Below are 8,917 nucleotides of genomic sequence, written 5' to 3' on the forward strand. Positions count from 1 at the left end.
CCTTTCAGGGAACCGAGGTTACGAAAGTAACCAAAGACGTTCCCTATCAAGGCGGAACTTCGACATTACGGATGTCGTTTATGGGAACTGTATAGAATCCCGCCGTGGAAGCATGAAACATACCACTGACTGACAGAACCCACGACCAATCTCCGCCCCCCCGGAATGCACGCGCCTGATAGGCCGAAGCTGGCCAATAGCGAGCTTCTAATCCTGATAGGCCGAGGTGAACCAATCACTGCTTTACCATACCCTGCGTGAATTTGCATATACCGAGCAGTATAACATTCAGGGCAACAACAGTTGAAGAGAACAAGCCAACGCATAGCGGTGACAGTGCACTAAGCATACACATTTCATACAAACAGAACAACTCATGAGCAAAGCGCAGAGTAGATAACTGTTGTTGTGCATAAGGTTCAACTCAACTCACCGAGAGTACTTGAGACGCTACAGAGGGTATATCCAACTTGTAAAATCTGGCAAACGTGTTCTGAGAAGACCAGCCAGCCGCAAGGCATAAATCCTGAATAGACATACCCTTGGTCCAGGCCCAAGAAGAGGCAACCGCCATAGTCGAATGGGCCCTGATGTTAAGGGGGCATTCCTGACCTAGGCTATCATAAGCCAAAACGATAGCGTCCACAATCCAGTGAGCGAGCCTCTGCTTCGAGACCCCCCGTCCCTTGTTACACCCGCCAAAGCACACAAACAGCTGGTCCGATTGTCTAAAAGCGGCCGAGCGATTAATGTACGCCCGCAGCGTTCTGACTGGGCAAACGGAACTCTGAGCGTCAGAATCCCGCGAGGCTGACGGCTCAGTAGATAAGGCCGGCAAGGTAACAATCTGCGCCCTAAACGGAGTATTGAGCGACTTAGGGACATAACCTGGTCTCGGTCTGAGAGTAACATTACAGTCTCCCGGTCCGAAGCTAATGCAGTCGTTGCTTACAGAGAATGCCTGTAGATCCCCGACCCGCTTCGCCGGTGCGAGAGTGAGAAGTAGAGCTGTTTTGATGGAAAGCTCCTTGATGGCGATCGAAGCTAGGGGTTCAAATGGCGGAAGAGACAAAGCCTTCAAAACCCGGGCCAGATCCCACAGCGGCACCGAAGGCGGCCGCGCCGGGCATAATCTCCTAGCTCCCCTGAGGAAACCGATCACCAACGCGTGTCTACCGATAGACTGTCCATCGACCGGGGAATGAAACGCGGCAATGGAGGCCACGTAAACCTTCAGAGTGGACGTCAAACTCCCGTTGTCCATCCTGTACTGAAGGAAGCGCAGAACATCCGACACAGAACAGCTCCCTGGGTCGATGTCGGTATAGAGTCTGGCTTCCGGCCAGCGCGAAGACAGCGCGTCTCCCCCCAGCGGGGAGCGAGTCAGCAAGAAGAACGTCTGACAGTGCGTGTTCTCATCGCTCTGCCGAAACGGTTCCAGATCAGCTGAACTGTCCCTGGGTGAAGCCTCCACTCTCCTTGAGGGATCCCGCTCCTCGACAGCATATCCACCCCGCGATTCAGAACACCGGGGATGTGCTCTGCTCTTACGGAGAGAAAGTGCCTGTCCGCCCATAGCAGGAGAGTCTCCGCCTGCTTGAAAAGGGCTCTGGAATGAACGCCTCCCTGGCGATTTATGTATGAAACCACGGATGTGTTGTCGGTCCGAATCAGCACATGCCGTTGTACCAACAGGGGCTTGAAGGCTTCAAGGGCTAGGGAGACCGCCTTTAGCTCCAGGCGGTTTATATGCCATCCCTTCTCCGGCTCCGACCACTGACCCGAAGCGGGCTGGCCCAAGCAGACCGCTCCCCAGCCTGAGTCTGACGCGTCTGTCAAAACCTCTATGCGTCGTGTCACGATGCCCAATGGGACTCCTGAGCTGAATAACCCCAGGTTTCTCCATGGTGCCAGAGCACGAATGCAGCTGTGGGTAACCATGATACGCTTGTGGCCGAAGGACCACGCTCTCGGGGGGACACAAGCTTTCAGCCAGAGTTGAAGCGGTCTCATATGCAGCAGACCCAGGTGACACACTGAGGAAGCCGCCGTCATCCGTCCCAACAGTCTCTGAAAATCATTCAGCGGAACAGGGTTGCCTGGTCTGAAGAGACCCAGAGATGATCTTAGAGCCTCTACTCGCTCCGTGGAGACACGGGCTCGCATCCTTACCGAGTCCAGACACACCCCCAAGAATGTACGCTGCATCCTCGAACGCGAACCTCAGGAAACGTCTGTGATGCTTCACTATCTGAATATGAAAGTACGTGTCCTTAAGTCCACTGAAGCGAACCAGTCCCCGGGACGAACCTGCGCCAGGATCTGCTTCAGTGTCGTAATTTTGAAAGCGCGCTTGTGAAGCGCTCTGTTCACGGGTCTCAAGTCCAGGATTGGGCGGAGACCTCCTCCTTTCTTTGGGACTACAAAGTAGCGACTATAGAAGCCGTTTTCCCGTTCGCTCGGGGGAACCGGTTCTATCGCTCCCTTCTCTAGCAAGCTGCACACTTCCTGCCTCAGAATGTGAGCGTTTTGGGGCAAAGTTAATGACGGGATCACGCCGCGGAAGCGGGGTGGTCTGCGTTTGAACTGAAGTGTATACCCGTGGCGAATTATGTTTAACACCCACGGCGAAATGCCCGGAATAGCTTCCCATGCAGCTAGAAAATTATTCAGTGGGCGCGTTTCTAAACCTGCGGTCATCGCCGCTGTGGTCATCGCCGCTGCGGCCATCGCCGCTACCGGAGGGTTGTGAGTGGGGGGGGGCACCTCGCGCCCACGAGGTGGCCTTATAGTTATGAACCGTGATTCTGCGCTGCTTGAGGGCAGGGCGAGTGACACAGTGTAGGGTGCAAGAGGGAGAAAAGGCTCTTTTTGTGAAGAGATAATTTGCTTTAATGAAAATTGTTTTGGAACACAAGCAACAACATTCACACATTTTGAACACGCGTCGCTCAGACTCAAACTCTGAGGGACCAAATGCGTTAGAGCACAATACTTGGGAGAGGGACCTCCCTGGTGCTCTTTCTCCCTCTTGCCCGGGCCGTCAGGACGACTGCTTTGAAGCCGCTGAGTTCATCGCTGGCTTCCCCCCTCTGCGCGGGCAACTCCTTCGGGCTATCCTCCTTTTCCCGACGCCTTGCCACTGGCCGATTCGACCGCCACGGCCATCCGGATCGGTGCGGGGGTTGTTGGCTGCCTGGCAGGTGCTTGAGGGCGGCGCGAGGCCGACGAAGAGCGGGAGCGTGGCTGAGGCGGCGGTGCCCGGCGAGGGATGACGTGACTCATCACCTTCGCTTTTTTCTGCATCTCGGAGTAGCGCTCGGTAACTTTATCCACCGCATCTCCGAACAGGCCGGTCGAGGTGATCGGCGCGTTAAGTAGCGCCTTCCTATCGGCGTCCTTCACATCCGATAGGGTGAGCCAGAGGTGCCTGTGGAGGACCACCAGGTACCCCATCGAGTGGCCGATAGCCTGAGCCGAGCGTTTGGTGGCCACGAGCGCGAGGTCCGTCGCTGAGTGCAGGTCTCGGATAACGCCAGCATCTACCGAGGCGGTGCCATCCAAAGACTTAAGTAGCTTCGCTTGCAGCAGAAGTGAAGTAGGGGAGGAGTTCCCATATACGACATCCGTAATGTCGAAGTTCCGCCTTGATAGGGAACCACATGCAATACCGGTCCGTGTATCATCTGATCATTTCAATTCCTATTTGGAATGGAATAACGAGAAATGAAAAGACGGATCGTTTATTTGTTTTTTCGTTTAGTTTAATAAACGGAAAATGAGATTTAGGCTCGATTTCTCAGTTTTCGTTTGTGGTTTACAAATCGGTTTGATATTTCATTCGCACATGTGTGCACCGCTGAAATGCCCCTTTCATCTGATTGGTCAAACCGCTTCGTCTTCAGTACAGCCAGAACAAGAGTCCATAGGACAACTCAAATCCCACTTTAATAAGCTTTTGCACCACTCACTGACATTTGATGCAGAAATATGTTGCTGGGAACACAATTAGTGCTGCTGCGAGGCTTCGTTTCTAATGTACGACACTTGAGAGATCGCAAGCCATAGGCTACAATATGCTGACATGGTGTGGTGTTTTATTATAGCCTATTTAAAATGCAATGAAAATATTTTATATAATATGGATAAAACTAAAATGATTTACTGTATTATTGTATGGGCAACAAGGAATGGACGTAAAAACAATGATAAACATGACCGTGATAAAATGTAGGCCTACATAAAATTTCCCACTCGCCTTTTAATGAGATCAGTAGATGTGTGTGTGTGTGTGTGTGTGTGTGTGTGTGTGACACCAGAAGCTGCTGTGTGCTCTTTCTAATTGAATGCAAGTATTGTTATAAGCTCAGTTTGTAGAAATAATACTTGCATTCAATTAGAAAGAGCACACAGCAGCTTCTGGTGTCACACACACACACACACACACACAGACACACATACTCTCGTATGGTGCTTTTTAAAATGTATTTGCATTTGTTATAATTTATATCTAATGTAATTTCTTAATTTCGCTCATGGAGATAGCACGGACAGTGTGCCATGTTTTAGTGGAAGATTACTGCCATCTACTGGAAAGCAAACACATTTAAAATTAAAATAACATGACATTTCAAGGACAGCCACTAGATGGCTGCAGAGCATCACTCACTGGCTCGTTTGCCATTTCCACATATTTTAGGTATTCATCTTTATACAAGTTTTCATTTAGATTTGTGTTTAGACATTATAAAATCATTATTTTAACAATAAAAAATTATCTTTGGTCAAAGTATCTGAAGTATCATTGTTTTTTACAATACAGTCAACCCTGAACATGGTGTTATATATGTGTGTGTGTTTTTGTATTTGTTCTGCATTGTGGATGTTTTATGATGTCACCCCTTCATTTCTGTGTCTGCTCCGCATTGAGCTGTTTTTTCTTTTTTGACAAAAAATGTAACTGAGAGCAATCCTATGGATGACTTTTGGGGGTGGAGTTGTTTGTGTTTTGGGTAAGCATTCCTCAATGTGGATGTGTTAACGTGTTGTCGCTCTCAAATCATGTTCAGTTTTGGTTGCATTGCATGCACTGTTGTGAAGATAAAATAACATTTTGCACATTACATTTTCCATTGTATTGACTGACTCACACATCTGCCTGCAGACACCCAGCTGTGCAGATTCATTTATAGATTTAACAACATTTAACCCAAGCCAGTGGTGACCAATTCAGCTTCTGGAGGGCCAATGTCCTGCAGTTTAGCTCCAGCCTATTCCAACACAATTCATCAGGTACAAAAGCTGTAACTGAGGTGGTAGCCTTTCACAAGGTAAACCCTATAGTGCATATTATTATACCTTAAAGGCTACTAATAATAAAAAGGTACTTTTAAAGGGTAATATCCCAGTGATGGCTTTTGTACCATTTTTTTCTGAGAGTGTAGCCTGGATATTTCTAGTAATCCTGAAGACCTTGCTTAGCTGGTTCAGGTGTATTTACTGGGTTGAAGCTAAAGTTTGCAGGAGATTGACTCTCCAGGACCAGGACACCCCTGACATAAGCCCTTCACATTAATTGAATGTGATTTATCAACACCTAGTACATCTTAAAATATAGAGCTCATGACAAATGAAAACATAAAATAAAGTATTTTAGTTGTTAGAAAATACTACCAGAGCTTTGCTGGACAAACATGCATAAAGCAGTAGGAGTAAATAATACCTTGAAAGAAATTAGCAAATCTCAGAGAAACATCAACCAATTAAGCATGTAACAATAATAACTTAAAAAGTGCTGTCTTATAATTTACAATGTTAAGAGGCTTGGTTTTAAATTGTATCCCACATATAAAATCTGTTAAATGTAATTTGTAGATTACTGTATTGGTTAATTAGCCTACTTAAAGCAGCATGATCTAATTCATTTTGAATTATTTGTTTAACACTGATTTTATTTTGAACCACTGCAGAAACTCTCCACAGATCACAATTCATTAATTGCTATTTGTATTGGATTGCATTTCTTATCCAAAGTAAACTATTAATAACATTTTTATAACCAGCGATTTACAGTGTATTCTAGCCTATAACTTTAACAGTACAGTTCCTATTCATATTTCAATTTAACACTGTTACTCTCCAACCGTGCTAATTTTGTCAGGTAGCCTATTCAGTAGCCTACAAGTTCAACGGATTCAATTATCTTTTTTATCTCATTCTATTTGTGTGAACTGAGTACTCAACGCTTAGTTACATGTCTATCTATTTTCACAATTATTTATTCAGGTTTATGCCTATTTTTTCGCATCTTCATAGACACAACAATGATCTCCCTCGTGTGTTAATATTTTTCCTTGTAATAATGTATGGTTTTCTAAAAATGAGAACTGTTGCGTCTGTGTGAGATGAGATAAGCAAAGTGTATGCGCGTTGTGCACAGGCTACATTGATTATGGCCAAGCATGCGCCCTTAAAATAGCATATGAATAACATGACTTTAGACTACTGACTTTAGACTAGGTTTTTCCTGGTCAGTGGCGGAATTGTTTTCTAAACCTGCAAAATAGCACCAGGGAACGTTTGCCCCGGAACACGCCTCCTCTTTTCGCTGAACCGCCCCCGGGAGCGCAAGTTCATTCCCTAATTTACCGACGTGCGTCTGTGGAGGGAAAAGTCCACTGTGTGCAGGTGCAAAATAGGAATGATACATGCGTCGGTGTACAAAGTCAATTGCGCTGGGTGCGAGATAGGGCCCAAAGACAGAAAGGTTAGACATGTTATCATGGTCATGTGTAGGCTATTATGATATTTTTTATCCTTGTTGCTCATACAGTAATTATAGCCTAGAGTAAAAAAAAAAAATTAGCCTACATTTTAAGTTTAGAGATGCTGAACTATTTTCATTTATCGAAGGGTAGGCTAGGACCTCACCTACTAAAATAAATAAATAAATCATATGTTGCTCTTAAGTCTATAGAAGTAATATATAAAACACCAAACTCCATGTCACCATATTGTAGCCTATGGCTTGCGATCTATCAAGTGTCGTACATTAGAAACGAAGCTTCGCAGCAGCACTAATTGTGTTCCCAGCAACATATTTCTGCATCAAATGTCAGCGAGTGGCTTATTAAAGTGGGATATGGACTCTTGTTCTGGCTGTACCGAAGACGAAGCGGTTTGACCAATCAGATGAAAGGGGCGTTTCAGCGCCGCCCACATGAGCGAACGAAATATCAAAGCCATAAACCGATTTGTAAACCACAAACGAAAACTGAAAAATCGAGCCGAAATCTCATTTTCCGTTTATTAAACTAAACGAAAAAAAAACAAGTAAACGATCCGTCTTTTCATTTCTCGTTATTCCATTCCAAATAGGAAATGAAATGATCAGATGATAGCCTACATAGGCGGTCCGTGTACTTTTTCGTTCATTCATTATTCTATTTCGTAATGAAAGATGAAATTTAAAAAAGGGTGCAGCTTGTTTTTTTGTTTAAAAGAAAAAAAGCAGAAATGGCTGTATTTTGTTTTCCAAATGTATTGTTGTCACCAAATAATAGTATTAGAAAATTGGACGACATTTCCGATCGGTTTTTAATTTGTAATATTTATTTGTACGTTTATTGTATTTCGCATGTTGAAATATGTTGTCTGTGAATTTTTAATATAATTTTTCGTGTGAAGAATGCTACAATTTAGCAGGTAGAAGTTTGATATGGTTAGACTTTGTGTGAGAGCACTTTGTGGACTACAACTAGTTTTTACATCAGACGGGAATCTGAAGAAAGAACAGCCCATTTGGTTTGAATGGTGACATTTGGGTACAAAACACACAGGCATCTCGATCTGTCTCCATAGATTATCGCAGCATTAGCACCGTGATTTGACAAGTGGAGGGAAAATGTGTTATGGGGTGACGTCACATACGCGACATGTAGTCTTTCTCGTTATGTCTTTTCCACAACTGCTAGCCAAAGAATCTTACAATATACTGTCAAACTCGTAACATGAAAAATTATATAAAAAATTCACAGACAACATATGTTCACATTCATGGCACAATTCAAACGGGACCAGAAAATAATTATTTTCTCACATTCACTTGCATTGACGATTTTTCAACCTAGAGGTCCAGTGGGGTTTTACGGATGGGCGGGACTTACCAGCTCTATAGGACAGAGACAGACTGAACTGAAAACTCCAGTTTATATTTTGTTCAGTGTCTTTAAACAAAGCACATTCTAGTAGTTTATACTGTTTACTTTATTATTTTTACCATACTGTTTTATTTCACCTTCATTGGAGTTGGTTCTGTAGTTGTTGTTTTTTTGTTTTGTTTTTTTTTTGTGCTGGAGTTGGAAACTTCTTCAAGAGCCCAAAAACTGTATCTGCTGCCACCTGCTGGTTGCACAGTCAATCACATAAACAGACAGGGTACTGTAGTCTTTCAACCCACAGGGCAGCCTATGTAAGCATGAAAAAAAAAAACGTTTTCACTGAAAAAGTATTATAGTCTGTTGCTAACAACAAAATATTTTCCATAATCCATAGTTGTGATCATGTGCTGGACCCCACAGAACAAACTTAGTTTGTAGTCACAACAGGTTTCACCATAGCTGAATAGCTGCTATGCAGGTTGTTCCTGTGAATTCAGCAAAATTCCACTGTTGAGACCCTTATCAGCCACTCTCACATGACTGATGGACGTGTTGTCAGCGTGTATCCACCCTTGAAGCAGAAAACAGAACAAGTCATAGTCAAGGCATATTTCAAATAAATGCACACACACATACTTTCAGAAGAATTTGATTGATCGACATTCAAATATGATGTGCAAAGGGATAGTGTCCACCCAAAAATTCATGCAGTTGCAGTGGTAGTCTTTTCAGGAAAAGTTATTTTCAGCATTAAAGGT

This window comes from Abramis brama (genome assembly GCF_963993115.1).
Source record: "Abramis brama genome assembly, chromosome: 7".
Lineage (NCBI taxonomy): Eukaryota > Metazoa > Chordata > Actinopteri > Cypriniformes > Leuciscidae > Abramis > Abramis brama.